The following is a 24879-nucleotide window of genomic DNA, read 5'->3' as shown; positions in this document are numbered from 1 at the left end:
GCTCCAACGAATTGTTCCGCTTCTCACAAATTATGTTAGAAAATAATGCGAACGTGGCATGCGAGCAAATGTTCTTATGACTATCGCTATGATTGATAAGATTGCGCAATGGTATTTCACGAGTGATAATGAGCCCGACGGAATTTAAAATGCAACCCGCAATACACCAGGACATGGACGCGGAGAATATCGAGGTTTGCTTTGCAAATGTATTGTGGGTTGCATTTTCAATTCCGTCGGGCTCATTATGAAATACCCCGTACATCATATGCTACTCATGGTAAAAAGTAAAAAAATAATTTTTTGGCACAGAAAAATAAAAATATTTATTTTTCACTTAGGGAAATGTTCGGAGAGTCGATTATTATTTGCCAACCTTGGATCTAAGCGAAACATTTAAATTTGTTCTCGACTCAATTTTGAAGACAGAGAATTTGAGATTTGAGTTTCTGAGAATTGGTAGAACTGGTTTTGAGCTAAAACACATTGAGTACGATCGAAATTTATATGCTCTACTAATCACAGCTAATTTACTGGTAGTACTACTAATTACTTATTACAGAGTATTTGTTCAAACGATCAACAATAATTCACTTCATTTTATTTAACAAATTACTATGCGTGGTGCAAACAATGAAATAAATAAATAAATACAAGAAAAATAAATAAACTCGTGGATTTGAATTTCAATTTCCGGCAAAACAGAACTTTACAGAAGTTTCCCGCTGGTGAATACATTAAAATTAGCAAATAAAAACAATTAATAAAATTTCAAAAATATAATGCCTTAAGGGAATTTTATAGCACAAATGGTTTTGTCGTAAAGTAATCTCGCGAAATTAACAAAGTTATTTCTTTGTAATGGTTATATTTTTTTCTATCTAATTTATTATGTGCTCCGCATTGGCCGTTCACTCGAGAATCCTCAGAAATAAGAAAGTTTCAAAAAAAAATTTTTTTTTAAATATCTCGAAAAGGGGTTTTGAGGACAACATGTTTCCCTTTCATTTGATTCAAGAAGGACCACATATTTTGCAGTAATAAATAATGCACACTGAGAAAAAATGAAGAATAAGGAGACGAATAAAATACACTAATTATACCTAAAAAATTTAAAATTGCCAACTCTATTTGCTTCATTAGTCATTACAACACGAGTTCCTTGACGATTAAATTTTTTAAATGAAAGAAAACAAATCAGACCAGGCGTTGCAAATTATTATCGGTCATGTCGTAGCGAAATTCTACGCAAATAAGCATTCAAAGCAATAAATCATACTTCATGAATTTTAAACGTTGTACATTTTATTATTATTATCTGGTAATGAAGAAAATCTATAAAATAAACAAGAGCAACATTTTACATTCTTAAGAATGGGTAATTCACCAGGTTTATTGCCAAACTCGACGCCACTGGTAAGTAGATTTTTTTCTGAAATGTCAAAGACACGTCAACGATGTACTGTTGTTAACCTAGAACAGGACGTTTACTGTAATTGTAAGCAACAATTATCCCACAATATGTGGTAAAATGGGTTTTACCATGCAGAGAAAACATTTGCTTTCGAAACGGAGTGAATAGGCAACCAATAAAACAACTGTGCATAGCAAGTATAAGTCAGCCGACGTCAAGGTATGACAAAGGTTTCGATAAAACAAAAGATGAGGTTGCACTCTTGGTTTGTTTTCTTTTTGATCACTTTGTACTTAGGCTCTTGGAAAAATTATTATCACATAACATTAATATTTAGTGTAGTCGTGTTAAAAAAATAGATGAAAATGTTTCTTCTTCAAATTAATGTGTTTATTCAGACTGTTACAATATTAAAATAAATAAAAAAACAAGATCTTTTATAAATTTTGTTTCGATCTTATTTTGTGTTAGGTGTTGCTGGGGATATGTGAGGATAATTAATACAGATTGGACTTCGATCGAGAAGGTGAGAATAATGCCAAATTAATTTGAAGCAGGTGTAAGCATTCTTGGAGCAACTTCCAGCAACTGAATAATACATCTTTTGAAATATTTTTGCAAAATAATGAAACAGTATGATCCACCTCTTGTATTTTGTTTGCATCAAGTTACTTCATATTCAGAAAAGATAAAATCATCTTTAAAAAGCTTTAATCTTTATAAAGCGGTGACAGAAAATTCTCCAGCACCATTAGTGGAGACGGCGACACTCAAAAATAATTATACTTAATGAATGCCTAGTGTAGTTTTAATTACTGAGAAGAAAACCACATTAAGTATGTATGCTATTATATGAGGTCCTGAATTTATCCAGGATGTGCTCAGGACGTGAACTCATCTTCCTAACAGCACACAAAGTTGCCACGCTTTTTTCATTTTTTATAAAAGTTTCAAACCGAATTAATGTGAATGTATGACAGCTGACGAGTTCCAACAAGTTTATTTAATTCCGGACGAATTTTACTATTCAGACACAGATCCCAGAAAAGTTTAAAACCTACAGTAACAGAAGCGTCGCAACTAGAATGAAAACAAATCTGCAAGTTTTTTCCTTTCTAAATAAACGCTTTCAGCTTAATCCAGAATTTATCGAACAGTGAACGTGCACCAGCTAGAAAAAACTTATGTAAAAGTAAACTACAATCCATCGTGCGAGCATATTTTTATTTGCCTATTCAACTCACATCAAATTCTCAAATAAAAATGCACGATTTGTCATTTCTGGACCAATCAGAACGAAATTTCCTGATTATTCATCACATGTGAAAATTATCGGTTATTTTCACTAGTGATGATTATCAGGATTTATTATAAATGTGGTCGTCTCACTCATGTCCCCCACACTTGAGAATACCACTCGTGCTACGCACTCGAGGTATTCAAATTCAAGCGTGGGTAACATTCGTAACAGAACTACAAAAATAATCGAAGGTAAAATAACAAGACCTAATTTTTTTTATCGGATAAATTTTTCAATTTTACGAAAACTTTTTGCTTTGACAATTTTACCCCTTTAGCCCTTTGAATAAAAATGCCCAAATTCAACGAGTAAAATTGTCTAACGCAAAAATGTTTAAGTGAAAATTTGGAAATTTATCAGATATAAAAATTAGGTCGTGTTATTTTTGACAAGATTAATTCCAGAATACAAACTTTAACGTTAATTATTTATTTATAATACTTACAGTTATTAAAAACACAATTATTAAAAACAATTTGAAAATTTGACAGGAGCAGCTTGCAATTTTAATCACTTTTGACAAATGACAGAGTAGTAGGACGTTTTTATCGCGATAAACATTTTTGATTGGATGAAAGCAAGCTCTCTGATTGGCTAAACACGCACGTTTGACGTATATGGGAATTAATCGACATAACTTTGCCTACTCGTGGTATTATGAGTGAATATTTCGTCGCCGCCCAGTTTTAACGAAGAAAAATACCTCTTCGAAAGTGAAATTCCTTATTGAAAGTTGGCACAAGTTTGTTCGTTTTTTATTGGACTTATGATTTTTTGAAAACAATTCTCGAAGTTCGGTAAAAACGCGCGAAATTAATTTAGATTTTAATTTAGATTCCGTTTGGGCCGTGGAATTGGTGCAAAGTTTACGAACGACGCCAGAAGTAATGGGGAAGTGAAGTTCTGAAATATTGAAGTATAACAACATAAAGCTCCTCTCTCCGTATATTATCTCCGTCGGCGAAAAATGTGGAGATGTATTTTAATAAAACTGCAAAAATATTAGCTAGGTGCGCTTTCAGCCAGACCGTCAAATGCGAAAATAAATACGTCTGAAGTTAGACGCAATAAATATAAAATATCCCAGTGATTCGGTCCTATCTCGGAGACGCTCTTCCGGATTCCGGTCGGCGCAAGAAAGAGGTCGGATTAAAGAAAGGGCGATATTCCCGTCAGTTTCCGTCAAAGACGATGAGCAGTCTTAGAGAGGATGCAGGAGTCCGGGTTGCATACATTTAAATTGCGCCGGGAAAGGAGCTTTGGAGGAAAAATTAAATTACGCTTCCGGACTCCTTTGTTATCTAGTCGGGAAATAGAGGTTTTTCCGTGTTATTGTGTATTGCGGGATTATTCCGGTCGACAGACTCACTTAGCAGTATTTTTTTATGTCGTTATTTATGCATCCACCCAAATTAAGAAGTTTTCAGTTGCGCCCGAGTAGGTGGAAAAATGCGTCGTTTAAAAAGTTTCACCCAAAACCTTTTCATTTAAAACTCTCAAGAGTATAACAAATGTCCCTATCGTCTGAAATATGTAAACCGACAGAATTTGCATACTGTTCATCCACTTATACACCACTCGTATTTGCATTCAAAGTCTGTTTTGTGTGAAGTACAAACTTTTACAATTTTATCTCGCCTTAAATGATAAATCTCCGCTACGAACTTAGCATTGCTAATGCAGTAGTGTTGATGAAACATAAACAGCGCTTTTGTCCCTCTTTTCCTTCGATTGTGCACCAGACGTTCTGTTGATTTTGCACTGTACTTCCGGTCCAAAAGAGATTTGCATAAGAGGGCCGGGCCGGAAAACAACACAAACAAATTTACAACTGGGCCACACTTCGCATCGACACTTTACCAAAAAAATTTGTCGCGTCCTTGTTCCAGATCTGGGAACAAGGCCGTAAAAAATATTGACTTTCGCTCTCTTCCTAACGTTCATATTTTATGTATTCCTCTCTTAACATATATACCCCAACATAAATATTCCAATATTTGGGAGTCGGCATGTTTATTCCAGTTTTACAATCGACGGATATGAGATAACGGCACAAATCGCTTTTTAAATTTTAAGATTCCTTCCGAATCAATATATCCGTCGGCAGTTCATAAATAGAACTTGTGTTTATCTTTTCAAATTAACTTTTTTCTATGTTCGAGCTTTATGTTTATAATAGAGGGGGTCTTTCGACCCGGAAGTTTTACCACCAGTGGTGGAGCTTTTTGCTGTATTGAATCAAATGTTCATTTAAGCGGGGTAAGTTAATGCGGCCGAATCTACGGCGTTACAGTTGAAAGCGGTTAAAAGATATTAAAGCATATGATCCTGCAACGTAATTAGGATATTCGAAATATTTACATAATTATGTGAATCCCGGGAAAATGGGGAAATTAAAATTTAAATAAGCATTAGTTTGGAATTACTGTTAATAATGTACGAACATCATTCAAATTAAATTGTCGCTACCAGGGTTGAATTATATCAAAGCGGAATTAGAAATTGTGTGCAATAATTGGAATCTTCAATTGCTGTTATGGAAACATCCATCTCATGTAACTCGGTGAGATTTTTAGTTGTTTCACCAAAAGCTATAAATTTGAAAGTTAAAATGCATTTTCTTTGGGAATCTTTAATAAATCAAGAATATTGTTGTCTGGGGTTAAGTTGGATGAGTAGTGCTGCAAATCATTTAAATTCGTAAAAAGACCAAAAATTTCACTTGAACAAGCAGAAGGGTGAATTAAAAATTAATACTGAATAGTCCGTTATTTGGTATTATTTAACTAGGTATGTAATTAAGAAAAAGTGTGAAAGCAAGTTACAAAAATGGCGATTAAAAGCGTGACATATTGGGTGATTCAAAATAATAATAATAATATTTGTATGACATTTCATAAGCGTGCATTTGATTTTTTAAATTCCATTGGACATTGATTTGACAACTTTCAAAATTGCACGCCTATGAACTGTCAAAGAAATCTCAACTCTACCCTACCCAACAGTTGCCACATAAATTTTCGTACATAGTTGCCATACTTGGCCACAATCATTTTGAATCGCCCAATAGACCTAAAACTGTTAATAGTAGATTATATCATTAAGACTAGAAGTGAGTCTTTTTGTGCTAAGCCCAGAGATTGAAGACCGAGACGAAGTCGAGGTCGACAACTGGGCGAAGCAGAAAAAGACTTTCTACTCTGAATGACATACATATAGGTACTACTTTATTCACAAGCGGATCACAAAAAAAAAATCGAACATGAACTCACTTATTTATTTTTATTTTCCTGCAGTTACAATCTTGAAATTTGCAGTTTTCAAATTTTAAGGCACTAGTAATTTCTAGTTCCCTTGTTATTGGTACTATTCCGGACACGGAATCTTGGCCACGACTGACAATTAACTGACAAATATGTGTGAACTGGCCTTTATTGAATATAACCCAAGTCTTGACTCGATAATGCCATTTCCCTGCTTTTTTGATGTCACAAAAAAAACTTCAAAGTGATTTTTAATAATTGTCATTCATTAATGACACTAATGACTGGTTTACGTCATTTTTTTAGAAATGTCTAAAAAATGTTGGCCAAGATTCCGTGTCCGGAATAGTACTTGAAGTTTGATAATATTAGTAAAGCTAACGGGCCTTCAAATAAATTTATATTTAGAGCAACCTATGGAAATTCAATTGTTTGCAACATTTTTCCAGCGTAGAAAATGACACAAGAAACGTCTGACATTTAACGAAATAAAATTAGGTTAGATAGTTAGATAATATTTTTAATTTTTGTACGGAATATGACAATATAAAATTGGGAAAAAGCATACTATGCAACCTGTGTAACTCCGGTGAATAATTGGTTACCTACAAAAATTATCTTTACACTGTTAACAGAATTAGAATGTCGCCTACGCCTACTCTAAATATATATTTATTTGAAGGCCCGATATAATGCTGTCTAAATTATCCGATGTACTTTCTGCAATTTTCCACGTAAAACTTTCCCAAAATGGTGAATGATCGCGATTTATAATTTTTAGTATCCTGAACCTTAACTAAAATAGCAGAGCTCAAATCTTCGATGTCTCTCATTGTCAAATTGGTGAATTCATCGCATCACAAGCACCGGTCAGACATAACCTACAATAATAATTTATAACTATCTACAATAATAATTTATAACTATCTACAATAATAATTTATAACTCTTCCTCTAGGGAACTCAGCAGCAATCATACACTTTTCGGGACTTTGGTGGGACTAGCTCCTACATAGTTTGCAGCGATCTGCGTGCGTCAATTCTCGAGGGGCGGAATGCATTTCCTTTTCAATAGCATCGGACATACCTCAGTTATTCGCAAAATATAACAAACATTTTCAAAACGTGAATAGCAAACGATTACAACTTACAACTGTTTACTTTTTAACAGTGAACGGTCATCTTGCGCTATTTTTTATTTTGGCATCTGAGAATTCTGACATCTATATCCATGCCATGGACACGCCCACAACGGGCGGCTCGTGATAGACCATAAGGGAACTGATTACATATTTCGTGTAATTGATAAATAAATGGTGACAAATACTCGGTCGAGCCGCCTGTGGACACTTCTACTCCTAGGACTTGAAGTACTGCTACTCCGCTCAGAAAAAAATGCCACTTTAACCGTTTTTATTGAGATACACAAAGGCACGACTTTCGACAGCTTGACGATAAAATTAGTTTATTTTATTAACACAAAATTATATTTCAAATCTTGCTCCAATGAAGTCTGTCAACATAGTCAAGTTCGTAACCAGAACAAAGATATTAAAACGTCATTTAATTTAGAAAAAATCCTCTAACAGAATACATTTAAAAAATTATGCATTGCTATTTAAGAAAAAAAAGTTGAGTATCGCTGGGCAATGAAGTTAATGTTAAAAAAATTAGAATTGGAGTCCTCTCAGAGTGCTTGTAGAATCATTAATTTTGATTTTTTTTCCTCAATAAATAACAAAGTTACAGCTTGCGGCGTTTTTTAGGAATCACCTGTATAAAGAATAACATCTGTAAGTTTTACTTGATTTCCTCATGCGCGCTAATAAATGTTACTATTACATACCTGTAATGGTAACGTGGAACTTTTTGTTCTCTACATAGTGTAAATCTCATTACTTCATTAATATTACTAAATTAACTCATTGTATCGTGTGATCATGCAATGCAATGGATGCAGTCTTGGAAATGCCGGTGATTTAAGAGAAAATGAATAAAGGAAAAGAAAACATTATGGCGATAATTTTTAAGTACGAGTACTTAAATTAAAAATACGTAAACCTAAAAATTACTACGAGGACTTTTATTTCAGTAAATTGCAGCAATTTGTATTGCACAAACTACAGCCAGAAAATACGAATGCTAGAAACTAAAGTTAGAACGTTGTTGGTTGTTTATTGATGTTTCATGTAAACATGTGCACACTATGCAGCCACGGTTTAAGTTTACTTTTTACCCACTTTTGTAAAACATTATGTATTGTTAGCAACCTAAATAAATTTTAGTAAAGACTTCATTATTAAGGCTGACTCTGTCACAATTTTCTTGATCACAAGACATAAATAATAGTATTTATTATTTAATTATACGAGTTTTATAAGACACCATTTTGTCGCATGCGTTTTTTAGAGCACGAGGAGCGCAGCGACGAGTGCTATAAGCAAACAAGTGCGACAAAATGGCTTATAAAATGAGTATAATACAATATTTTTTCTATTTTGCCCCTTAAATTTAAAAAAAGTCCAAAACATAATGCTAAGAAAATTATATTTGGCAAATATAAGGGTTGGTAACGCTGGTAAATAGACCAACAATTATAAGTTTTGGATTTAAAGTGTCGTGAAATGCAGTGATCACCTAGCAACAACTCACTATGAGTCACTGTCAACATTAAAAATTTAAGTAAGCGTATCGAAAAGAGCTCCTTTTCGAAACCCGTTTGAGTGTTATACTGACTGTGTTATAGGTGCAAAATAGAAAAATGAAATTTTTGTTCGATTTGAAAATATTACACGAATAGACACTACTTTGTACTTTATTTTTATTTATTTAAAAATTCAAAATTCACCTCATGCCGGCCCGTGGTCGACGGTAATGAAGAATAAATTAATGAGAGTGGTAAAAAAGCTACAACGAAAACTATCAACACATAAGAAATTTGTGTTGAAAAAACACTTTCATTCTTATCCGACCTTATTCACAGTAAATGGTAAAAATGTTGTCCTTGATACTTGATACATGCCTGCGTCAATGATGCACGAACCCTTGAAAAAACTTCACGGTCTTCCGAATTTGGGCAAATTACGACTGTACGACTCGTTCAGTTAGTTCTTCGACCGAATTTATCGGCTACCTATTAAATGTCCCCATAAAACAAATCACAAGAATTTAAATCCGGAGATGTTGGCGGCCAAAACATTGGACCGTTTCATCCAATCCACCTTTCAGGGTGCTTTGTATTTATCGTTTATGTTAAATTGTTTTCAAGCCATATTCCGGTATATCTAGTAAGAAGCACCCACATATTACCTTATCATTATTTTTGGTATGCGCATACTTTTTCAAACTAATCCACCTCGAAAATTATTCCTGCGACATTGCGGATTACATACAACACTGAAGTAAAATAATAAAGTTATGAAGTATTAAAGTTACAATTATGAATTATTTTAAATAAACAACAAAAGCAAGCATATCTTTTAGATATAGCTGTTCCAAATTCACATAATATAACACAGACATATAACACAAAAATTAATAAATATTTGGAGTTCTCCGTTGCTATGAGAAATCTTTGGTGTTTAGAAAAAAAATCGATTTTACCACTTGTAATTTCTGCGACGGGAATAGTACCGCAATCACTTTTTAAAAATTTAAAAATTCTGGATTTAGGTAACGCATTGGTAATTGAAATTCAAAAAGGTATATTATTTATACTCATGTCATTTCGTGAGGAAGTTCCTTAAAATTGACACAGAACATAATAGAACACAACAAAGTCAAAATGTGAAGGCGAGACGCCGGTAATTATGTTAATAAGCACTGCACTATTACTTGATAGTATTATCCGTAATAGTGTATGTACTCCGGCAAAATTGCCGTGCCGCCGGGTGGTGGAGGGTTAAAATTACAATCGTTTCAGAAAAAAATAAATTCTTAATCAACTTTTTACATTCATATTTTTAGTAGAATATTTTAACTTATGGATTTTATAACCACTACATTTATAATTCACATTGAAATGTATTTATGTAGAGCATCTCCGGAAAGCAAAAAGTGAAAAACATTTAGTATGAAGCTTCCAAGATATGTTAAGTCTGATTCTGCAACTTAAATGTTGAGAAGGTCTAGTTATTTATGGTGATGAGAGTTTTGCGAGAGAACCTCATATTACAAAATGGAGCCCAAAGAAAATGAGTATTTTGTGAGACAAGGTGTTTATTATCAGGATGTGGTTGCAAACGTGATAAAAAATTACTGTCAAACTTTGTAAAAGAAGAAAACACTGCAAAATAATAAAAATCTTATTTAATTTGTTTATTGAAGTTTGTAATTGGACAAATTGCTTCTTAGTTAAGCAAGTACTCATTTGTTAAAAATATAATTAAGTATATTTTATTAATTTATTAATTTTCATGTAATTTGCATGTAATATGTCGTGTCTTTGTTGTTTTGAATGTCAAACTAAATATATGATAAATCAATAGAAATAGCAGTTGTAGTTATTTAAAATATGTATATTGCTTTTAAATTAATCCGTATGATATATTAAAAGTTCATCGTGTGGCATTTTAAAAAACATATCCCGCATGTCCAATTAATTTTCGTATAAACATTTTACACTGTTCGTTGCTTCAAAACATTGTAAAATACGCTAATAACACACAGCAATGCAGCTAGCTGAACTTTTGCCTGTAAAATAATTGCTTCCGTCATCAGAGTATCATAAAAAGCTAACTGAAATACATGCATACTTTTAGTCTCCGGGCTCTTGTATTATAAACATGTGGCAGAACCATAACCGTCTAAAGAAAAAGCATTTGTGCAGTTAAGATGGCCGAAAATAGTTGAAAAAATATACATAATATATTTATTTCACACGCATTCCGTTCAAATTAAAAAGATTTGCGTTAAGTGAGTTTGTGGCGAAGATTAAAACATTTGTGCTTTATTATTATTACTTCTTTTGTGCAAGTACACTTTTATTTTTGGATACGGTTTCGTTCCGCAGAACGAAATATTTTATATCGATGGCCAACCGTAAACATTTTGCAACTGTCATTTTTATCTGTCAAGTTGCACAAAGGTTTAGCCGGATACGTAGAATTTGTGAGTCAATCTCCTAACAAAGCAGTAAACCTTTTTCGCATGTGATACAAGTGGTAATCCCCTCTTTTAAGATTTTATCCTATTTACGATCGATGCTGTCTTAAAATGGATCAAGTGACCTCGAGGTTAAAACATTTTCCCTGTATTTCTTAGATTGTTGATCTTTTATAAGTACAAGTATAAGTATAAGCACAATTAAATATTATAAATCCAAATTTATAAACGTTTAAATTAATTCAGATTTGATCAGATGCTAGGTTTACAATGTTGTTATGGTGAATATTGTGTACAATATAGTTTTATCTATCACCGTGCGTTAAGTGATACCATATCGCATTAAAGTTAGAAGTGTCATAGTTTTCTTATCCCAATTAGTATGGTTATGAAATTATTACCCCACTAGTGCGGTAATAAAATTAACACTTCACAAACCCAAGGCAACAACAAGCATATTATACCACAAAATATTAGTTTCAACTCTGAGCAATGTCTGTTTGTTGTTATTCGGTAACTAATTGTGAGACGCCAGCATAGACTACGCGTTGTGAATCTTAAAAAAAAAAATAGATTCTATCGTCACCTTGATTAATTTATTATTCTATCAAGGTAAAAATATATCATTTTTATCTTGTAGATAACAAACTAGTACGTTGTTAAGTTTATAGTGTTAACACTGACGTCGTGAAAAATATACATATAAATACTTACAAAGATTTTATGATGACTAATACAACAGAAATTGCTGCATACCTGAAACAGAAACCAACAATTAGTAATTGGTTAACGCCTCGTTTCTGTAAGAATTATTTTTGCATGTATCGGGTGTTCATTTAAATTTCCGGTCAAAGTTGGCATTGAAGAGTCGATTGCGAACGCACTATGGATTACGTATCACGAATCAACTGTTTAAATCTGGCGTTTTTACACAAGTGGTGCGTTCACAATCGACTCTTCAACGCCAACCGACCGAAAATTTAAATGAACACCCGATATTAACGTTTAAAAAATTCTAGACTGACTTAGCAGTCTGTGTGGGATATATTTTTTTTTTTATTTACAAAGAAATATTACGAATTATCTGAACAGGTGCTGCTGTCATCCTTCTTAGCTCCTGTTTCCTTTTAAATCAATATATCTTTGTATATTTCTCAAATTTCTTTATCTTTAGGGTCAATGGAAAGTTACTGACTGATTAATTGGAAAAACACTCGAGATACAAAAATGGTGGAGGCGCCGGGAAATTCCAATAATTTTTTTTTTGATATCTGTGTTGTAAAAATAGGCTTTCAAAATTAAGCACACGTAACTTTTTAAAATTTCCACTAAAGTTTTATTCTTAACATATACTTTTCAGGTCCATATGTTATCTTGTTGTACCACTTTTCTTTTATTTGTGACAAAAATAATAACTAACCTACGTATACGTATCCAAATTTCATAACCTTTATAAGCTAACATATTCTTTCCTTGTCGATACAGCAGGGTTAAAGGTATCAATTCCTTATTTCCAACAATGTGCAATAAATTATGTTCTCCTTTCGACGTCCATATCTGGCGTAACTTGCGACAAAATAAATTATCGCTCTTATTTTCTATTATCGTTATTTTATTTTTCTCATTTTTCATGTAGTGCGAAAAATGCCTTTAGGAATTCTGAAGTAAGCGCATCCATCACTTGCTACATTAATAACTTTGCGTCGCGCTTCTAGTGGAAGGTTGTAAAATTTAGTTTCATTATATAAGGGTGTAGTTTGTAATTCCCCACCGGATGTAGTACTAAATTCAGCGTCCGCTCGAAAAACTTTTATGTGGGGCGCTAAATGCATAAAAGTCAGCTCCTCTTTCCCTCGCAAAGTTCATAAGTGTCGACAAAAGCGAAATATGCAGCGAAATATTCGACGAGATGCTGTTTATGAAGTGGCACGTTGCAATGTTGCATCTCGCATCTGCAAAGTTAATGAAACCTGACGTGTACCATTCGATTTGTTAAACAGATTCTTGCTCGTTCGTCTCCAGTCAGATCCAGATGGCATAAATCAAGGCGACTTTCGGCAGTATCGACTACTGACAGAATGATAATACACCCTCGAATTTATATATAAAAGTGCGTTTATACGAGAATGCTCCGGAATCCATTTTAACGAAAGCTCCATTGATTGAATTTTTCTCGCTCGACAACCGGCGGAAGGACATCTCGACACTTTTATTTGTAACTGATAGGCGATTTCACGTCAGCTGGCACTATCTAATTTGACGAAGTTTCGTCGAATAAAAATGTTTCCGTCAATGGCCGGACCTATTTCCTTTGTGTCGCACCGGCCAATCGCGACTAAATAATCGCACACATTGACTGTGTAAATGACGCTTACCGTGAAGCTTTTATGAATCGAGTGTGGAGAATGACAGCTGTCTATCAACGAGTGCGCCACGCGAATGTAATTGGAAAATGTTTTTTCCGAGCTTTATTTCTCCAACGGAATCGTCGCTTCTTTTCCAATCTGAGGGCGCTTTTAGAGAACTCGAGGCCGCAGTGATAACTGACTGGTGCGTTGTTGTAATAAAATATGACGGTCTCGGGGGATTCTCGAAAAACCCATGAAAGAAGGAGAGCTTTCATAATATGCATCTTGATATGACCGATACGCTTCGACCAATAAACGATGACTTTTAAAGGAGGTCTCTATTGAATGCTAAACCGGAAGCTAAATTATACTTGATTTGTGATTATTTACTTATGAATTAAAGACGTCACAGGCCTTCATTTATAAAAGACAGGTCATGTCAGATCAGGTTTACTCTGGAAATTATTAATTAATTCAGGAATTTATTTCCATTAGAAATTAAATCGTTTACAAATTGAGTCAGAATAGGTTCGCAAAATTAAGAATTTTTAATTTTTCGATCATTTCAACGAAACGTCTTTAACAACCAGTTGTTGGATACCTCCCTAGAAAGTGAGTCTGTATCCATAGTTACCAGTGGGTGAAGGTTTCTCTTTCGTTCACTTCACTTTCGCTCATCGTTTTTCGCTCACTGCCTTTCACTGACTGATTTTCATTCACTCGTAAATTTTTCCAATTCTTTCTGATAATGTAATTTAAATTTTTTAGGCAACATTTCCACAATTTCCACAACGTGCACTCAACAACTTTATTGACGTTACAGAACTTTGTTTATTTTGTTTTTTTTTTTTCATAGCAACAGATCCGTCCAAAAATATGATTTATTTTTATTTAAAATTTTTAATACAAAGTTACAGCCTCAATTTCTGATGAGGTACCAAACAAAATCAAATACAACACTCGAGAGTAAGGCCGCTTTCGTTCACTTGAATTGCATTCGCGTGAACGAAAACTTTGCCTTCCTCTCTTTTACTGTAAATAACTATTTTTGGAAGCGGAATGTTTGTAAGTTATAAATTTTGTTTCTCTAAAACTTTAAATTTTATTTGTATTGTTGCATTATTAGTTTTTTCTAAGTAATAGTGGCTTAATTTCTTTGAAAATTTAATTTTTTAAAAATTCTGTTCAAAATCTTTTATTTAATTTGTTTTGAATTCCTCACCGCGAGGTATGTGGTCTTTTTGCATTTAGCAATTAGGGAAACGTATTCTCGCCAGGGTGACCATTTCAAGAATAATTCTTTAATTCACTATTTGTTCCTTTGGAACTCCTGTGGTCTGGGGGTAGACTTCCTAGTGCCTATCCTTCTCAATTAGCTAGGGACTCCGACGTAGAGCACAAACAGCCAGCGTCAAATTTATTGATTTGGCTTACTCACCTATTTATTAGTCAAATTTCAGTTCACAGGCCGGAAGTAAAATTTTATTCGATAAAAGCTTAAATAAAAAACCCATCAACCTCTTTATTTATAAGTTTTGTTGGGAACAAACAGCACCAAAATACGATTACTTGTTAAATAAAATTTAAGTGAAGTGTGATCGATCATTTAATTTAAGATTCTTCCAACAGTGCGGCCTCTCGAAGAACCTTAATTAAGTAAAAATAAGCAACACAACACAACGTAAGATAAATTGGGGTTGCTTTTCTCACAGATTTTTGTGTCGTATTTTTCGCAAAAATACCACCAGAGGAGAAAATGAAAAAAATATTTAAAACATCACCTCAAGCCGGTAACGTTACAATATGTCAAGTAGATATTATTAATTTTATATTGGGTGATTCAAAATGATTGTGGATAAGTATGGCAACTATGTACGAAAATGTATGTGGCAACTATGAGTAGGATCGAGTTGACATTTCCTTTACAGTTCATAGTCGCGTAATTTTGAAAATTGTCAAATCAATGTGCAATGGTATAAAAAAAATCAAATGCACGCTTATGAAATGTCAAACACATGTCAACACATGTCAACTCCACCCACACAGTTACCACATAAATTTGCGTACATAGTTGCCATACTTATCCACAATAATTTTGAATTACCCAATACTTATGCAGCCAAAGGTTTACATGATTGATTAATAATAATGATTAATGATACTCCTAAATTAGTATTGTTATTCATTTTTAAGGAAAATATGTAGCACCAAAATTTTGATTGGAATTTTTGAATTTTGACCAATAAGTTGCAAATTACGTAACATTTTTTTATGTACCGAAAATCGCATTCACGAATCTACTATCCAATGAAAAAGCTGCGTTTATTGTTATAACCATGGATACATAAAATATTTCCGAAAATATTTTTACTAGGTGGAAAGAAAAATATTACCAGTATAACAAAAATTGCAAAATTTTTATTCAAATTACTACATTTTTATAAATAAAAGTTCAATTTGTTGAGAAGTTAAAATTCTACAGTCTTGGTATGTATTTTTTAAAAACTTTAGATACATTTTTTCACTGATCGTTAATGTATTCATACGATTTTTTTGCCGAATATCACTCTGCATAGATTCATATCTTAAATTTTTATTTTCGTGCATTGCTGACAAAGATAAATAACTTTGTCAGCAATGCACTCAAAAAAATTTTCGGATAGAATCTATGCATTGGGATATCATAAGTGATAATTTTCATGAAAGCTTGTTGTTAATAAATTGAATGGAAATTGTCTGGTCAATTTTTGGGCACAAGTAGTATTTAGGGAGAAATGTTCTCGAATAAAAATACACAATACTTGAAACTAATATTTCCCCTTATTCAGATAGATAGTGTTAAATTAAATGACATAAACTGTCTCCAGACACTGTTCTTACTTGTTTCCGTATTTTTGGGTACAGTTCTAATGACATTTTCATCAATTTCTTGTTCCTTGTGTTCCAAATCGATTCATGACGTCTAAGAAACTTGGGTTTTATTGACTTTGACGTTTCTGTTGTAACAATGTCATGGCAAAGTGGAATTTCCAATGTATTTTTTTTTTTAATTTCCACGGAATAATTCAATACCTGCTGCATTGTTACAACAATGTATGAGTCAAATATTAGTTATTATATGATAAACCTTTCTGTTTTTTGAGTGCTATTTAGCTGTAACAGCTCGTTTTTGAAAAGATTTTTCTGCTATTAAAAAGCATTTTGTCTAACATCGACGTATTATGGCCTGCATTTATGTCCTGTTATTTTATAATTCCCCCTACAGAGGCCTCAGCAAAATTTCAAACGGCAGCGCAGCGATTATCGTGACTGGTAATTTTTACATTCTATTTCTTTAACCGCCGATGTTATCGAAATGAAAACTTGGTTTTTAGGCACCCTTAATGAAAAAGGTAATTTTACGTACTCCCAAGCGGACGAAAAGTAACTCTTTTTCGGTCACACTTTTCTGACCCTTGACCGTGGCGCCATCTGTTTAGTGAGTAACAACGAAACCGACAAAACCGAGTAAATCCACTGAAAACAAATGAAAATTTCACAATTAAATTTAATTTTATTTACCCGAAAAAGTGTTTTATCGTTTATTTCTGGTGATTATTTGGTGCATAATAAGAAAATGGACGTTCATATAATAGACAGCAACAGCGTGATGAAGAAATGTCTAATACAACAGCGAAAGTGATGAATAAATGTCTAATACGTCGCCGGACATCGCAGATGATAAACGCAATAATTGTCCTGCCAGCATAAATTATATAAATAAGTAATTGTATTGCAAATAGTAAATTTCTAGTTTTGTTGGCAAGCTGATAAAAAGTACTATAAAAAATTGTTAATATGGTATCTATTAATAAATGTATTTATTTGAAAAAAGTACATACAAAATAAATTTGTAATTTTTCCAATGATGTCTTTTGCTTTGTAGTTCGTGCGGTAATGGTAATGTGCACCTCGGCCAAAAAGTGCCTTTTGTCGTCGCCTGTTTTCAAGTCTCGGCTCCGCCTCGACTAGAAACTCCAGACTCGCACGAAAAAGACGCACTTTTTAGCCTTGACACACAAATAACTATTTTACCCAGTATGGACAGTTTTTGAAGAGGTTCAAAAAAGTTCAAATGAATCATTCTTTTGCCAATCAGAATTTGGAGTCATTTTTTTTGTAATAACATGCTTAGCGCGTTTTTAATCATCCTACGGTATAACCTAAAATTACGATTAAGTGTCAATTAAGGTTTTTAAAAATTAAAAATCAATGAATAAATATCTTTTTTTAATTATTTATCCGGGTTTGTCAAATTTGGGGTTGACTATTTCTTCACTGTCAGGGTTTCAGCACCATCTTGTGCCGAATACTGAATACTGAATTATCTATGATGCGACCAGTTTTTGTTCCACAAACAATTTACCGCCTCGCAACTTCTCCATGCCAACTCGTGCCAATGTGGTATTTTTTTTTGCAAACGCTCAGGAATTTCTTCGCCCTATAATTTAATAATTTTGTCTAATTGTCCCAAGGTTAAACTAGAAAAACTAGTTATTTATAGCATCTCGGAGCGGATCAAATAGGATACTGTATTGTTTTTCGTCTTTTGTTTTTGTATAACATTCTTGCCACTGTGTTCCGAATGGTTTTTACGACATTTTGCTTATTTTGTTCGTTTTTTTTTTATTGAAACCGAAATCCTTTATGCTAAATGCTAGTTAAGATGTTGAAGTTTCTGGTTGGAGCTTGTACCCTTTTTCTTTATAAAAAGAGTGAAACCCTCTTCAGGTGTAATTTTCTTATTGAGTAATTCAGAAGTAAAACTATAAATATAAATTGTAGATTGTTTTACAAGTAAAAAAAAGTGAATGTTTACTAGCGAGTGAAAAAAGTGTGATTCACGAGCGATTGCGAGTGGATTACATTTTCACGAGTAGTAGTAGTACTATTGCGATTCTGACATAAAAAAAGATTGTAAAAGCAAAAAACATTTATTTAATCCATGTTATATGTTCTTAATTACTAAAGTTTTTTCTCTGATAGTTCGAAGCTACAAAAATACTACACATAACTATCTTTGCAGCTTCAAGCCGATTGATATAATTTTTTGGGCCGGAACTATGGACAAAGGGCGAATCTATCATCGCGATCAAGAACAAAAAAGTAGTCAAAGAAATGTCTTACTGCTTATGTGGCTGACATCAAAGATTTTTTTAACATATAAGTATGTATAATAGTTGGAAGAATCTTCTCTCTTTAACACACCAACACACCTTCAATGTAGACCGGAATATTCGTAAAAAAATCCAAAACAAACGTTAACACAAAGCTGTGCAGTACTCATTCTTACGTCGATTTTGGAGGGACCATGTCTTAAGCGTCACCAAAAAAGCTTTCTCGATGTTTTTCCTCCCAAGCACAGCGTTTTCCAAAGCAAGTCCCGTTGTCTTCTTGAAAGACTTTTGTGAAACTGTTGTTGGAATTTGATAACAGTGTCTAGACCCCTATCTCCCAACGGGACACTTTGCGCTTGGAATCGATCCAACGTAGAGCAATCAGAATTCCTTTTGGTATAAATCGACCGGTGTACCATGAATGGCTTGCAGTAATGAATGAATCTTTCTTTCTGGTAAACGTAAAGGAGGTGATCCAAGAACAACTTACCAAGTTCTAAGTAATACTTACTCGACACTTTTGTTCCTTCTTAATCAATTTGAGCCACCGTTTGTTATTTAAACAACAGTACAGCCAATTCTTAAAGTTATTTTAAAAATTTCGAAAATTGTCTGGTGTTAAATATTCTGGTGACAACTGATATTATTCCCGGTATCACATGATGATTACTCCTTTTTTCGCTTTGTGCAAATAATAATAACAACTATATTCACCCTTGAATTTTGTATATCCAAATACAAAGTGATCAAAAAGAAAACAAATCAAGAGTGCTAACTCATATTTTGTTTTACGTCTTATTTCGATCGTACGCAGAATTATACTTGCTATGCACAGTCGTTTTATTGGTTGCCTATTCACCTCGTTTTACCCACTTATTCTGGGATAAATGTTGATTACAATTACAGTAAAGGTCTGTAAACTTTACCGGAATAAATTTCTATTATAAACTAAAATTAAGTACTAAATAATAAATAAACAAATCGCAAGAAAACACAATACACTTTGGTGTATTACGAAATTTTGGTGATGGTTTTGGCTTTAACAGCCCCATTTTATGCACCATCCGTACTGTTGATTAATATTCCGAAATAATATGTATTGACAAAATATCATAAACGAACTAAACGTGGGATGCGTTATTTGAAACGTAATTTTAACGAAATATTTATTGTTCTCCAACATTTTATTAATTTTACGGGAGATATTAAAGATGCGTCCATAAACTACAGTTTTTTGGTAAATTAGGGTAAAGTGTTGACCCACTTCTATGTAGAATAGGGCCGATAATGTGCGAACTCACTACTTTATGTGGACTCTTAGATCGTAAAGTGTAGCAAACACACCAGAGTATAGTTAAAAGTCAGTTCAGATCAATTGACCAAGTTTATAGCAATGTAAGGAGTGCGATAGCGACATACTTAGGTGTAAATGAGAAAGTCTTGTGGGGCTGATAGCAGATCAAATTTACTTGCGCAAGAACGGAATAACATAAATAAATCGTAATAACGATCTCTAGACATGTACAGCAAGCACTCGTAATTACTTGCTGTATTTGATAGACAACCGGAAGTGTTTGATAATTAAAATAATAATTTGCTACATACTCGTAATTGTTAATTATTTGTTAATATGTATTGATAACCGTATGACAAGTAATTATGGTGTGTTTCTTTTGTATTTTAACTGTAGTTCGGTATATATCGGGTGTTCATTTAAATTTATCCTAAAAGGTGGCGTTGAAGAATCGATTGTGAACCACGGATTACGAATCACGGATCAGCTGTTTAAATCTAAACTCACTTTTTGCGTTGTTTGTGTTTTTTCTCTGCAAACCGACGAATGGTGCGCTCACAATAGACTCTTAAACGCTAACTTTGAGGAGAAATTTACATCCAATATTTTTGAATGGAAAAAATTGTCATCAATTATAACAAAACGTTTTGAACAATTTATAAGTTTTTTAATGTTTAGTTATTCTCATAGATTTCACATAGACAGATAAGTGGACGACAGAAAAATAAAAAATCAAAGTGTTTGGCAAATGATAACATTGGTAACAAATCTCAAATCGCCCATTTTAATACGAGAGAAAATAGTTCACATCAAAAAAAATTACATTGCCAATTGTGGTAAAGTTATATTCTCTTTACAACGGTATTATAATTTTGTTAATGTTTGTGCAGCATAAGCCATTAGCTTATTAAATATTCAAAATATAAATCATTGTCTTCATTTAATATTAAAGTATTTGCTCTTTGTTTGGCGGTATCTCGGCTGGAAAGTTTTCCTTGGACCATCCTGCATGTTTGGTTGTATCTTTAGAAAAATGAAAAAGAATATCATGTCAAAACCGCACACAGGAAACAAACTCTTCTGATGCCGCCGGTGGTTTGTTGTAACGTAACGCACAGTACATAGTTCTTTAACGACGCATGAGACTATGTCGGTGTCTACAATAAAGCAAATAGAATGTACCCGGTTTTATTTAAATAAACCTGTTACGTCGCTTTATGTATTCTTTACTGCTTGCCTCGAGCTTTCTATTTAGAAAAATAAACGAAGCATTAAATGTAAATTTTTATCGCTTTGCTGAACAACAAATTCGTATGCGTAACAGGTTAAACAAACATGAGTAACCAGTTAGAGATAGCTAATTACTTCAATCAACAATGAAAGATATTTAAATATGGGATGGTAGCCATTTTTTGAAGTAATAACATTGAAATCTTTCACGAGTGTATCGAGATACAAAATTGTAAGATGTACTGTCGCGAGCAAAAAATTCTGGTCGTCAATGTCATTTCAAAATTTGGTTAGATTGTCATAAATTAAAACATTTCCCTGTCTGATTATGTCCACGTCAACGAAGTGTCAAAAAATATATTAATCATTGTCATACAACATGATGATAACTAGGTTATGATATTTATTAAGACCGTTTTACAATAGAGCATATTCCATTGCGTCACTGCAATGTAAGTAAGTGATGTGAACCGCATTCGTATACTAGTGATTCATATTCTAAGTGTCAAAAAAATGACACGTTTTTTTTTCATTTTTGTCATAGTTTGAAAATGGCTTTTAGAAATACATAGGTTAGAATTATTTGACGGTATGTCAGTTTAAATAAATAATTCAATGACATTTTTAAAAATTATTATTTGACATTTTTAAAAATTATTATTTGACATTTTTAAAAATTATTATTTGATAAGTACTGTCAAGTAGACACTTAACTGACAGATATTGAAAACCAAATTTACATTAGGAAACATTTCGTTTCCCATTTTTCTAAATTCAGCTGTAGATTCCAAGCCCATGACAAGTGTCAAAAATCATTTCTGTCATTCACTGCCTGTTGTCAATATTCAAAAATTCACAAGCAAGTTAAATGATACCTCGGCTTTACCCAACGAAAGCTAGTCAAAACATTTTATTATTCTAAGAGTTGTTGTTGTATTGGTTGAAAACCATAACAAACTGATTTAGTTAATATTTTTTGCTCGATAAACCTAACCCCTTTTATACCAATCATTTTGACGATGTTAAATGATTGGTATCATTTTTCTAGTATACATCAAAATTCAAAACACTCAAATTGTCAAAACCTACCACAATCATTTTGGAACACTTTGTATAAGCTTGGCACGGTACCTTCCAAGTAACCTGCGTTCGGAAACTAATCTGTTTCGGGTCTCGGTGTATTTTTTTAACGTATGTCTGCTTAAGACGAATTTAACGTTGTTTTCGTATTCGTACATTTCATTTTAAATTATGTAGGTCAAGTAACGACAAGCGTGTTCCAAACGATGGCCAACTGCAAACGAGCCCGTTTTCCAACATCAGTTACTTTCTGTTTTCTGTGGTTGACAGCTCTGATGTAAATTTAGTTGCCATAGTAACAACAACCGATTTTTCTTTCGATTTCATGTTTGCACATGATCTCATTTGACGTTTTGGGTATTTGACAAACTGTTTAGGTTTTCAACCTCGAGTAGTTTTTCCTCCAACTACAACTTACACCGCGTTTATTAAAATTCCAAGTAAAAACAAAGTAAAAGAATTAAAAAACTTGGGCTACACATTCAACGAAAGAGCCACGGATATATCAAAAAGATAGTAAGGAAGGTAAATGAAGTAGTGGGATGTGTTTGGGAAATAGAAGAGAGAAAGTGGGGAGATGATTTCAGGATGATGATGATGATGAGATGAGGAGAATGATATTTGAAACCATGATATATTGATGTATGGGGAAGAGATCTGGGGGACGGAAGGAACAAGAAGAGGTAGAGAAAGTGCAAGAAAAATATTTTAGAGTGGTTCTAGGAGTAGATAGAGAAAGGCGAAGTTACATGGTGAGGGAAGCGTGTAAGAGGAATAAGCTGAGGCAAAGGAAGCTGCAAAGTTCGAAGACAAAACGGATGGAAGGGAAGAGTGCAGGATTGCTGGAGAGAAAAGAAAAAGAACACGGAGAAGAAGGAGATAGAGAAATACCATCAGAGAAACGGGAATGCCAGTGAAGAAGTGGAAAGATTAAGAGCAAAAGAAAGATGGATGAATGCGGTGAGTGAAAGGGACAGAGACACAGAAAGCAAGAGAGAATCAAAGAATCCAGATACAACAGAGAGTATGAGGAAATTCCGGAGTACCTGGAGAGAGAGAGTACAAGAGAAAAAAAAATTATGGCGAGATTTAGATGTGGGAACGAGGAGAGAGAAAACAGGTATTGGATGGAAGGAGAGAAAAGAAGGTGCAGAATGTGTTGTGAGGAGAGAGAGGCAATTGAGAATATGTGGATTGGATGTAGCGAAATACGAGAGAGGGAGAGAAAGGAACGGGGAGAAATACTGAATGAAGACGCAAGGGAGATAGGATGCATGAAAGAGATATGGAAAAGGAGGGACAGAATGGGATAGAAAAAAAATGTTATTTTTTTGGAAAATTTATTTTTAGATAAAACTGTAAGCAGGACTCGGAAAGCCCAATAGGCAAATAAAGCATCTTGTTAAAATTCCAAATATACAGGTGTCCCAAAAAAACCGCGTACTAACGGTGCACTACGGTGTAGAATAGATTAGCGTAAACGTCAGAAAAATGTTAAAAAAATTCTATTGGACTTATTTGCTGATTTGGCGGTGTTTGAAAGTGGCACTCAACAGATCAATTATTTTGAAATACATATATGAAATTGTCATGACAGCTACCTCTGATCGTACATATTATCACAAAGTACAAGATCGCTCACTACCAATATCTAATCTTGCATAATAGAGAATTTAGAAGCTTTGGAAATTGAAAAAATTATTTTAAACCCCCTACGGTAACGTTGCAAGGTAATAATGTACGAATATATCTTTGTTTACATTGTATTACCGTTAATAATAATAATAATAATAATAATTGGTTTTTTGTCGGAAACATTTTTTCCATATTTTTTTCATGTACCTTGAAACATCCTTGATAAGGTAGTTTGTACGCCAATTTTGGGACAGCCTGTGGATTATGTCAACTATTAAACTATTTTTAATTTTTTACAAAATGTGATTCTACATTTTGATTACAAAATATGTATAAACGCCAAAAGATTAAACTTGTTGGATAAATTCTATGGTTTTTAAAGTTTCGAACATAAAAGAAAGTCACAGTGGAACAGAGTGAAATTGAGTGAAACTATTAGAAGCACTCGTAGTGGGATTTAATATTATTTTATCGCCTGACTTTAGGGAAATCAAATGATAATCGGATTACTTTTCTATTGCAAACAATCACGATACTAGAAATAGCCTGGAAAATCAATAAGAATATTAACTTGCAATTTGTTCTAGAAATTGAACAATAATTCAATTATCATTTTTTCTTGTACTCAAACAGAAATTAGAGTTTGTTAAGACTTGAAGTGAAACATGTTACGTATTGCTTGTTCCTCAGATAATGACGATAGGTGTATTACTTGTGGTGATAGTAATTTTCGGTCGTAACGGCTTGCAATGTTGCCTCTTGATTGCTCTGAAGGTGGCTGCCTTTATCAACATACAGAGTGCGCAGTGCCTCACGACAGAACAGAATATTAAGATAGATTATTACCTTTTACCTCCATTTAAATTTGCGCAAGGTGTTTCATGCTTGACGTTTATACTCGCAAAAGGGTAGTGTAGCTTAGGAGAAACGTGATATATGTACAAGATCCATTATTGTGCATATCAAGTTAGGAAACAGGTCACTTGAGATTAACATGAAGTATATCAACGTTAAAGTCAAACAGCTTTTTGTGGTAACCTGCAAGTGACGCCCTTC

At 33.3% G+C, this 24879-nt stretch overlaps 1 protein-coding gene across 1 annotated transcript in view; it reads right to left on the bottom strand.

Moving 5' to 3' along the window:
* LOC138127230 (uncharacterized) overlaps positions 1-24879 on the bottom strand; it is a 254067-nt gene that overhangs the window by 158203 nt on the left and 70985 nt on the right. The window lies entirely within an intron of this gene.

Source organism: Tenebrio molitor, chromosome 3 (genome assembly GCF_963966145.1).
Source record: "Tenebrio molitor chromosome 3, icTenMoli1.1, whole genome shotgun sequence".
Classification (NCBI taxonomy): domain Eukaryota; kingdom Metazoa; phylum Arthropoda; class Insecta; order Coleoptera; family Tenebrionidae; genus Tenebrio; species Tenebrio molitor.
Note: the sequence above shows the minus strand (reverse complement) of the source record. Positions and strands in the feature narration are given on the sequence as shown.